Below are 10,306 nucleotides of genomic sequence, written 5' to 3'. Positions count from 1 at the left end.
TGGATGCCCTTCCTAACACCAACCGCTCTGAGAGTGTAGTGGATGCTTTTACGTGCCACTGGCACGAGGGCCAGTCAGGCGGGTACTGGCAATGGCCATGCTCAAATCTTGTTTTTCACGTGCCATCAGCACAAGTGCCAGTAAGGCGACACTGGTAACGATCACACTCAAATGGTGCTTTTTACATGCCATCAGCATGGGAGTCAGTCAGTGGCCTTGGCAACGATCACACTCAGATGGTGCTCTTAATGTTCCACTAGCACAGATGCTAGTCAGGCAGTGCTGTCATTGGCCATGTCAGCGAATTTGATTTCAATTTCACTTGCCTCAACAGGTCTTCGCAAGCAGAGTTTAGTGTCCAATGAAGGAAAGGTACACATAAGTGGGCTGGTTACACCACTGTCATAGGCCATGGGTTATGGTCTCACTTGGCTTGCCAGGTCTTCTCAAGCACAGCATATTTCCAAAGGTCTCGGTCACTAGTCATTGCTTCGGTGAGGCCTAATGTTCAAAGGTTGTGCTTCACCACCTCATCCCAGGTCTTCCTGGGTCTACCTCTTCCACAGGTTCCCTCAACTGCTAGGGTGTGACACTATATATATATATGTATATATCAAGGACTCACCATTTCAGAGACTTTCGGTGCTAACACTCACACATAAGTACAAACACATTTATATAGTAGATATATATATATATATATGTGTATATATATATATATATATATATAGTTTTTGTATAGATATTTCACTGTGAACCAATTAAACATTGGTGCATAAAACAAGGCCAAAATCCTTTTCTATTCTTTTTTTTTTATCAGAGTGAAAATTTACAGCTGTTCATGTGTATAGGACAATCTTCACTAATATTCAAATATATTTTTTGATAAGATTAAAGACAAAAATCAATAGTAGCTAGCAGAGCTTCTACATATTGTATAAAATTATCAAGTTAAATTGATATTAATTATAGACAATAAAGGAAATATTTTTTCTTTCGTATTGGCAAATCATCTGTGGACTAGAGGTGATGACTAATGGAAGATGAAGTTCTTGGCACGACTGGACTAAAAGAACCTTTCATCTTCCTTTTTCCTCAACTTGCTAACCAATCACTCTAGGAAGTGCACTAGAGGAGGAAGCCTTTTCTTGTAGTGCTAGCACAGAGTGGGCAGGGTTATTTCATGAGTATAGAGAGTAGTACAACCCTAAATATGTATTTTTTACAGAAGGTAGTCTTACAAAAGAGAGATATAGGAGACAGAAGAATGAAAGAAGAAAGGCTTGAATGGGTTGTTAAAAGGGGTTGAGGAGTATGGTTGTAGATATGGAGTAACCGAGTTTGAAGACAGTGGTAGAGTGACAAGCAACAGCAGAGGTGTATAAGGGCAAGAGTAAGTGAACCAAGGTGTGCAAGCGCATGTATGTATGTGAGAATGGTGTGTGTGAGTGTGTGTGTATGAATGGGGGCAAGTGTGGGAGTACATATGTGTGGGCGAGTGTGTGTGCTTATAGAATGTGTATATGTGTATGCGTATGGATGTGTGCATATGTGTGAGGCGAACGTGTGTGTGCATGTGTGTGTAGCAGTTGGTGTGTGCTTGTTCAGGTGGTGTGTGCATGTGGGTGTGTTTGTGACCAAATAGTGTGCATGCATATAGTGTATGTTTGTGGGTGAAAGTTATCTGTGTCTATGTATGTGTGTGTGTTGTGTGTAGCAGTTGTTGTGTGCTTGTTCAGATGGTGTGTGCATGTGTATATGTGTGTGTGCTTGTGACCAAATAGTGTGCATGGGTATAATGTATGTTTGTGGATGAAAGCTATTTGTGTCTATGCGTGTGGCATGTGCTTATGCGTGTTGCATGTGTGTGTATATATTGTCTCTGTTCAGGTATTATGTGCTTGTGTGGGTATGGGAATGTGTATGATGGTGTGTGATGTGTGTACTGAGTTAAGCAGTGTGCAGAGCTGCTCATATAATGGTATGTGTGGTGATGCTATTGAAAACTGTGTGTAGATGTGTGGATAATGGTGTGTGTTGTGGGTGCTGAGAAGGGTTTGGTGCTAGTGTGTGTGGAGTGGGAAGGTGTTTACGGGTGTGTGTGTAATGGCGTGTGAAGTGAGTAATGAGTTGAATAGTGTGTATGGATGTATGTGTGTGGTGAGGGTACCAAGGTAGGCAATATGCAGGTGAGTAGGTGGAGGTGGGGCAGTTGAATGTGGGAGGTGTGTGGAATCCATGTGGGGTTGGTGTCAGATGAAGAGAGGTAGTGAGTTGAGCCCTTATGGCACAAAGGAACAAAGAGAGAAGATTAATTCCTGTTGGTGGTGAAGGCAAGAGTCAAGGTGGCCCCTTTACAGAGACAGTCTGAACACACAGATGTTGTAGCAAATGACCAGTAGAATGTAAGTGGTGTGAGACCAGGGTATCATTGCCTATTGTGATGTTTCAGAGGTGCTCTGCAATCCAGTCAGCCAAGCAGCATTTTGTTTGACCAATCTATATATATATATATATATATATATATACACACACACACACATATTATCAGGCTTTGCAAAAGTCCTGTTACACTTGGTTCTGATCTTTTGAGAGGTTTATGTGTGTGATAAAAAAAAAGTGCCAGCAAACATACTTAAAATTCTACTTTTCCAGCATGTCATTAAAACATCTTTCCCATTGTTTGTGAGTGTATCAAGATGGAAGTAAAAAGAATCAAGGTCTCTGCTTTCCTGTGCACGGGTTACAACATTGCCAAGTGGATAACTGTCAACAGAGTTATGGAGAGACTCAAGAATGGATAACAATCCAAAGAATCATGGAGAGACTCAAGAATAGGAAAAACCTCAAAGATCAACCACAATCAGGCAGACTTTAAGTTGTCAGTCATTTGGCTGTGAGAAAGGCCTTTGAAAGTGATCCAAAGCTCAAAATGGTTGTGCTCACAAAGAACACCATCTCAGTGGCCAAGATCATCAAGGTGGAGGGTGGCAAGAGCTTGAAATGCATGGAAAGGCACCGACTGTGAGAATAATGTCGGGAGTGCTGTTGTTGCCTTCTCAATGACCTGAAGTGTCATGGCAATCAAATTCTAATTTTTTCTGATGAAAAAACCGGTCATTAACAAGCAGAATGAGCACATGGTCAGCTTCGTCCAGGATGTCTCCAAGGTCTGCTACTAGTCCATGACCAAGCACCCAACCTCCGTGATGATGCTCAGTATTGTGGCTTTGAATGGTGAGATGTTTCCAGCATGGTTCGCAGCCAGTTACAGGCTCACCATGGCTGACTACAGGGACATCTTAGCCACAAAAGTTCTGCTCTAAGTGAGAAAGATCATGACGAAGGTGGACTACATCTCTCAGCTGGGCAGTACCCCAGCTCACATAACCAAGGCCATGCAAGAGTGGTTGGGGGTTGAACATAAACTGAGTGAAGGACTTTTGGCCACTGCAATTGACCAACCTTAACCCCACTGACTACTGCATGTGGGTGCATGTCGAGGGTAAGGCCTGCAAGGTCTTCCACAGCAACGTCAACAAACTGAAGTTCATCGTCAACCACTTCTGAGCTAGCATAAGGAAGAATTTCATCTGCAACATGTGCATAGCCTTCAGGTCTCCCCTGGAATGCATACTCATTGCCAAGGGCAGCCACATGGATTGATACTAATACTGAACACATATTTATATGTTAAAACAATAAAAACATGTCTAACTGCATCAAACTATCATTGTGTCCTTTGTTGAGAGTATTGTAACAAGTGTAACAAAACTTTTTCAAAGCCCAGTGTATATATGTGTGTGTATATGTGTGTGTGTATATATATAATATATATATATGTATAGGGTGTTCCATAAAGAGCACTGAATTTGAATTGGGCAACACTCTTGTGTTTTGAAGTTTGAAGGCATGCTTTTATCATGTTTGCTACCTCTCTTAACTCTGATTAATAGTTTTTTGTTTGTTTTTCAGAATAGTATGCAGTGTGTCATGGAGTAGTTTACAACTGAGTAACGCGTTCTCGTCATGAAAACATTTTACCAAAACGGAGAAAGTACGACACAAACAGCTTGAGTACTTTGTATCATTTTGGGGAGAAATGAAGCACCCAATGAGTCTGCAGTACGCAAACTAATGACAAAGTTTAAAATAACTGGGTCAGTTGCAACAACCAAATTACCTGGGCAGAATTGTTCTTATCAGGCAGAGCAACAAATTGCTGTTGTGCAAGAGTGCCATTCTGAGTTCAGGAAAATCAATTTGCTGACGTTTTGTAGCTGTTGGACATTCTGAACACTTCATTACATTGAATTCTGCATAAAGATCTCCATATGCATGTGTACAAAATTCATCTTACGCAGCATCTTCAGCTACTTGACCACAGGCGACAGAGGAAATTTGTTGACTGGGTTGTGGAGAGACTTGCAGCTGATGAGAATTTTGCAAAAAAAAATCATCTTCAGTGACAAGGCCCAACTAGTGTAGCTAGAGTGTATGCCGCCAGGGGTGGCCCTTACGCTTGCCACCCCCAGACACCACAAAAAACATACTGCCTACAGCAGACCCAAAAGTAGTGCCCCTTTAAAAGTCCCACCTGGGGCAGACTGCCCCCTACCTGACCCCTAGCTATGCTAGAGTAAGGCCCACTTCTGCTTGAGTGGATTTGTCAATAAACAGAACTGCTGGAGTTAGGGAAATGAAAATCCTCAAATAATGCAAGAGCATGAGATGCATCAACTGAAAACGACTGTGTGGTGTGGTTTTTGGGCTTGCGGAATACATGGACTGTTCCTCTTTGAAAATGATGGGGGGGAATGCAGTTACCATTAATGGAGACCATTACTGAGACATGATATCCACTCAGTTATGGCTGAACTTGGAAGATACGGAGACTGACAACCTCTGGTTTCAGCAGGATGGAGCAACCTGTCACACTTCGTGCCAAACACTTGCATCATTCCACAAAAAATTTCTACAATGAACGATGTCCTTGCAAGGTGACCAGCAATGGCCATCAAGGTCTTGTGATTTCTTCTTATGGGGTATGTGAAATCACAGGTATACGTCAAGAAACTACGCACAATTCCTGAACTCAAAGCTGAAATCACGCTTGTGAGTGGAGGCATTGGGCCACACATCTGTGAGAGAGCTATCGGAGACTTCGAGGAGCGCATAAATGTACGTGGACTCAGTGCAGGTGGACATATGACTGACATTATGTTCCATACCTAAACAGGAGACATAATTCATTAGAAACATGCAGAATATATCGATGTTTATAAGAATTTGTTTTAACTATTCACCTTTCAACTTCAGCACCCTTTACAGAACACCATGTATATATATATATATAAAGTTTTTTTTTATTCTCTCTCTGTTTATTTCCTCATGTTCCTTTCTATTGAAGAGCATAGGCTTGAAACATAAAAGACTTTCTCGCCTTTCTGAGCATTAAACTAATACACCTGTTTGTTGTTTATACACCTGTCTTTGTCTTTCTGTAAATTCCAACTATATATATATATATATACACATACCAAATCCACTGACAAGGTTTTAGTTGGCAAGAAAACACTTGCCAGACTGAACCCAGAACCATACCTATATTTATGAATATATAGGTATATATTGTGAAGGCTAACTTGAATGGAACTTCAAATTTTGACTCTACTCTCAGTATAAAGTCTCACTGGCAGTAAATGCCCAGTTGCAACTTTTGAAAGTGCTTTGAAATAATAGTATTATTTTAACATTCAAGTTTGTATGTGTGCATAAATACACAATCCTGTATTTTAGCTTTTATAACTCTATCTACTCTTCCAACTCTACTTCATCTTCCATCTGCTGGAACCTTGGCCCCAGCAACATGTTGTCCTGTATATCATAAGTCAATTTCCCATGTATGTCATAACTCTTTATGTCCTTCCCACTTATAACCATCAACTTGAACCTCTCTTAATCTATGACTGACCAAGAGTTTATCTATTTTTTGTTTTGGTCTTCCTTTTCCAGGTTGTCTTTTGCCTTTGATTCTATCTGGCTTTTACTCTGAAGTCACTAATCACTTACCTACGTTAGATAGTACATTCCTTACCAAGGAAAAACTTAGCATTTACAACCATCTCTCTATCATATCTCCTGGTAAGAATAAAGAGTATCTGGCTTGTGTGTTCACCTGACGGATGACAAGGGTATGAGGTGATGGGTGACAGGAAAGAGTGATGGCTGGCAGTAGAGTAAAGGTGAAGTTAGACTGCACTAGGTTCAAATGGCTTCATACACTCTCTAATACATAGATGTAGCAATGAGTGAAAGAATTAGTGTGATGAGGATGGTCCATTACAGTCTATGTATGCAGACCAGTGATGGACAAGAGATGCAGAAGATGAGTAGCAAATAAATGGAAGTGGGGAGAGGAGATCAAAGAATGCAAAAAAAAAAATGTAGGCTTGATAGGATATATTTATTCATATAAAGAGGACAGCTTATAAAAGCAGTCCTCTTCATTTGTCAGCCCTGTTTGTGGTATATATATATGAAGATAATAATCAATGTTGTTTTGTCTATGATTGGCCCAATCTTAATTATTCAAGTAACTAAGGTTGAATATACATTCAACCCCAGTTACTTTAACAACTCCACTAATCCCAACGCTGCTAGCCATCTAGAATTTATACCTTTGTTCTTTGCTTGTGAGGAGTTTGGATGAAGCTCCCCTCCATTTTACTCATCAGTACAGTACACAGCCACTTACCTTCAACAGTTCTGCAATCTCTCCTAACCTACCTTTGACTGTGCTGATATCTATGGTGGCAGTCCTAACAATATGAACCTGAAAGGAAGAGAGGGCTACCATGCAACTTTGTCCTTTGTACAAACATCATACACTTTGCCATTCGCTTGCAGAGAAAATCACTTTGCTGCCTGTAGAGGTAACAACCCCATCTCATTCTTATTCTGGATACTATGCTTTCAGCACACCCTCCTCCATTAGTAATTTGGTTCACTTAGGAAACAGAGGTTGTTATTTCTATGAGCCTTCTGAGTATTTGAAGTATATTTCACAGGTACTCTTATTGCAAACTGCTCTGTTTGTTTCTAGATATTTATGTATGTAGTGGTAGCTGTGCATGTTGTTATCATGGATTATTGTTTGTGCGTTTAGATACATAGTTGCAGTGGTGGCTCTGTGTTGGTGTTGTTTATCAGGGATAATATAAGGACAGAAAGTACTCAACAGAGGACTATGATGATAACGTCTTGAGGTTTTGACTGGGCAGATGATTGGAGCAGTAGTGGTGGTTATTTTTGTTGCTTGCAATTCCACTATCCCAAGTCTTGGTAGTCTTTCATCTTAAACATTTTGGTTAACTCTACATTTATATTGAAAATGTGTGTTTGCGTGACTTAGAGAGAGTGAGTACCTGTTCAGTGGGATTTAAACTCATATCCTTTGGGGAATAAAACTAAAGATTATAATGATTTTCTGGACAATTAACATCAACTTTAGAGATAAAAATATCTCCAATATTTATTTTGAAACTAGGTATGGAAATGTTTGCTCTCTGAATGAAACACAGCATGTATATAAATACTGAAAAGGTTTTCATATCTAAATATGAAGTTACTGATGTCACACCCAGCATATAGTCTGGACCTAGCTTCCTCAGATTATTATTTGTTTTAATCCATGACTCACTTCCTGAGCTTGCAATGCTTCATCAACCAAGAGAAGGTAGAAGCTTCAGTGAAGGAGTTCTTTTTCTCAAAGGAACAAGAACTAGTATTGGCATAGGATCAAAGAACTGGCAGAAAGATGGCTTCAGACGGTGCAACACAATGGCCTCTACTTTGAATATTAGGATTCTTGTGTTGTAACTTGACAAATAAAGCAAATAGTTACCAAAATATTGCAAAAAGTTTGACTCAACATAATATATATACATACATGTGTGTTTATATATATATATATGTATATCCCCAAGGATATGAGTTCAAATCCCACTGAACAGGTACTCACTCTCTCTAAGTCACACAAACACACATGTGTATATATATATATATATATATACACACACACACACATACACATACGCACATATGACAGGCTTCTTTCAGTTAAATTCACTCACAAGACTTTGGTCGGACTGGGGCTGTAGTAAAAGACACTTTCCCAAGGTGCCGTGCAGTGGGATTGAACCCAAAACCACATAGTTGAGAAACAGACTTCTTAACCACGCAACCATGCCTATACCTATGTTTCATTTGTTTACTGTGATCAAAACTGAACATGAACACTGGCAACATTGATCCATGGGATTTTTTTTAAAAAGACTAAGAAGGCTAGGAAGTATCCTGATGCGGATTAAAACTGGATTATTAAAAAACATTAATGCAGACAGACAAATTAGACAAATTAAAACAGATTAAGCAACAAATTATCTTTTAATCACAATCAACAAGCTCAGTGAAATTACAATCTTGTGTTTTCTTTCAAGTTAAAAAAGTATTTTTTTACTTTGCGTTAGCATTTTAAGATTATGTTAATTATAATCTCTGACTTTAGCACAAGGCCACAAACTTTAGAGAACGGAAGTTGGCTAAATTGACCCACAACCTTGACTTGTTTCGGACTCAAAATGTAAAGGAACATAACTAAATATAATAAGGCATTTAGTCCTACTCTCTACCATTTCTGCCAATTCAAAGCTACCTTGGTTTCTGAAGGCAGATTAGTGACAAGGACCAAGAACAGTTGAGAGAATCAACACCATGTGATAGTTACTTATTTTATTGATTAGAAAGATAAATAGTGAAGTCAACCTCAGCATCAGTATAAATGCTGAATGTAAAATAAATACAAGGCAAACCCAGTTGTTGCTCTACTCAATCCTGCACCTACTGTCCTTGTTAACTGGAAGGATGAAAGGTAAAGTGGTACCCCATCCCAGCAAGATTTGAACTCAAAATGTAAATGAGATGCAACTAAATGCTGTGAAAGACAATTTGTTGAATGCTCTACTGATTTTACCATTCCCCACAATAATAATAATAATAATAAAAATAATTATAATAATAATTGTTTTAAGTTTTGACACAAAGGCCAGCAATTTTAATCAGTGGGGTTAATCAGTTACATCGACCTTAGTATTTGACTAGTGCTCAATTTTATCAACCTCAAAGGGATGGAAAGCAAAGTTGACCTCAGTAGAATTTGAACTCAAAACATTAATGAGCCAGAAAAAATACAAGGCATTTCATACAACGCTGATATTTCTGTCAATCCATCACCCTAATAATAATAATAATAATAATAATAATAATAATAGTTTCTTGTATAGGTACAAAACTAGGAATTTTGTATGACTATATTGTATACAGTACCTAACTGATAATTACAGACTCCAAAAGAATGAAAGGCGAAGTTGGCCATAGCAGGATTTGAACTCAAAACAAAGAGCTGGATGAAATATCACCTGGCATTTTGTGTGTTGTTCTAATTTTTCTGCATCTACTGCGCTAACAATAATGATTTTTAATTTAGGCACAAGGTTTGTAATTAAGAAATACCATTGATCTCATATCAGGTGGTGCTTTATTTTGTTGACCCCAAGAGAATGAAAAGGAGAACTTAGATGGGGTTTGAGCTAATAAAATGTTTCTAGCATGGGTACGAAGCCCAAAATTTTACAGCAAGGAGTGAAGTTGATACCACTGACCCAAGTACATGACTGCTACTTTATTGACCCTGGAAGGATGAAAGGCAAAGTTGACCTTGCAGTAGATTTGAACTCAAAACATTAAAGCTGGAATGAATACTATAAGGCATTTTGTTTGATACTCTAACAACTCTGCCAAGAACATTGATATAATAATTCTTTCCGCTATAGGCACAAGGCCTGATATTTTAGTAGGAAGGGGGCTAGTTTATTAAATCACCCCCAATACTCAACTGGTACTTTTTTTTATTAACCCCAGAAAGAAGAAAGACAAAGTTGACCTTGGCAGAATTTGAACACAAACCATGAAGACAGACAAATAATGCTGCCAAGCATTTTGCCTGGGTCGCTAGCGATTCTACCTACTCACCACCTTCTAAAAAATAATAATAATAATAATAATTTTGGCAACTTTAAGGGAAGAGTGGAGGGTTAGTTGAATACATCAACCCCAGCACTTAATTAGTACTTTATTTTAGTGACTGCAAAAAAAAAATAATAACAATAATAATAATAATAATAATAATAATAACTCTTTCTAATTTTGGCACAAATCAGTCATTTTGAAAGTAGGGAGAAGTCAA

The 10,306-nt window shown here is 38.7% G+C and overlaps 1 long non-coding RNA gene across 1 annotated transcript; it reads left to right on the top strand.

The window, feature by feature from the left end:
* The first annotated feature begins 1,113 nt into the window (after nt 1–1,113).
* On the top strand, nt 1,114–7,756 carry LOC118764527. The gene is made up of 4 exons (XR_005000337.1): nt 1,114–1,123; nt 3,138–3,143; nt 3,751–3,756; nt 7,628–7,756. It is a non-coding gene; the product is annotated as an uncharacterized LOC118764527 (long non-coding RNA).
* The last annotated feature ends 2,550 nt before the right edge of the window (nt 7,757–10,306 follow it).

Source organism: Octopus sinensis, linkage group LG8 (genome assembly GCF_006345805.1).
Source record: "Octopus sinensis linkage group LG8, ASM634580v1, whole genome shotgun sequence".
NCBI classification, from domain to species: domain Eukaryota; kingdom Metazoa; phylum Mollusca; class Cephalopoda; order Octopoda; family Octopodidae; genus Octopus; species Octopus sinensis.
Note: the sequence above shows the minus strand (reverse complement) of the source record. Positions and strands in the feature narration are given on the sequence as shown.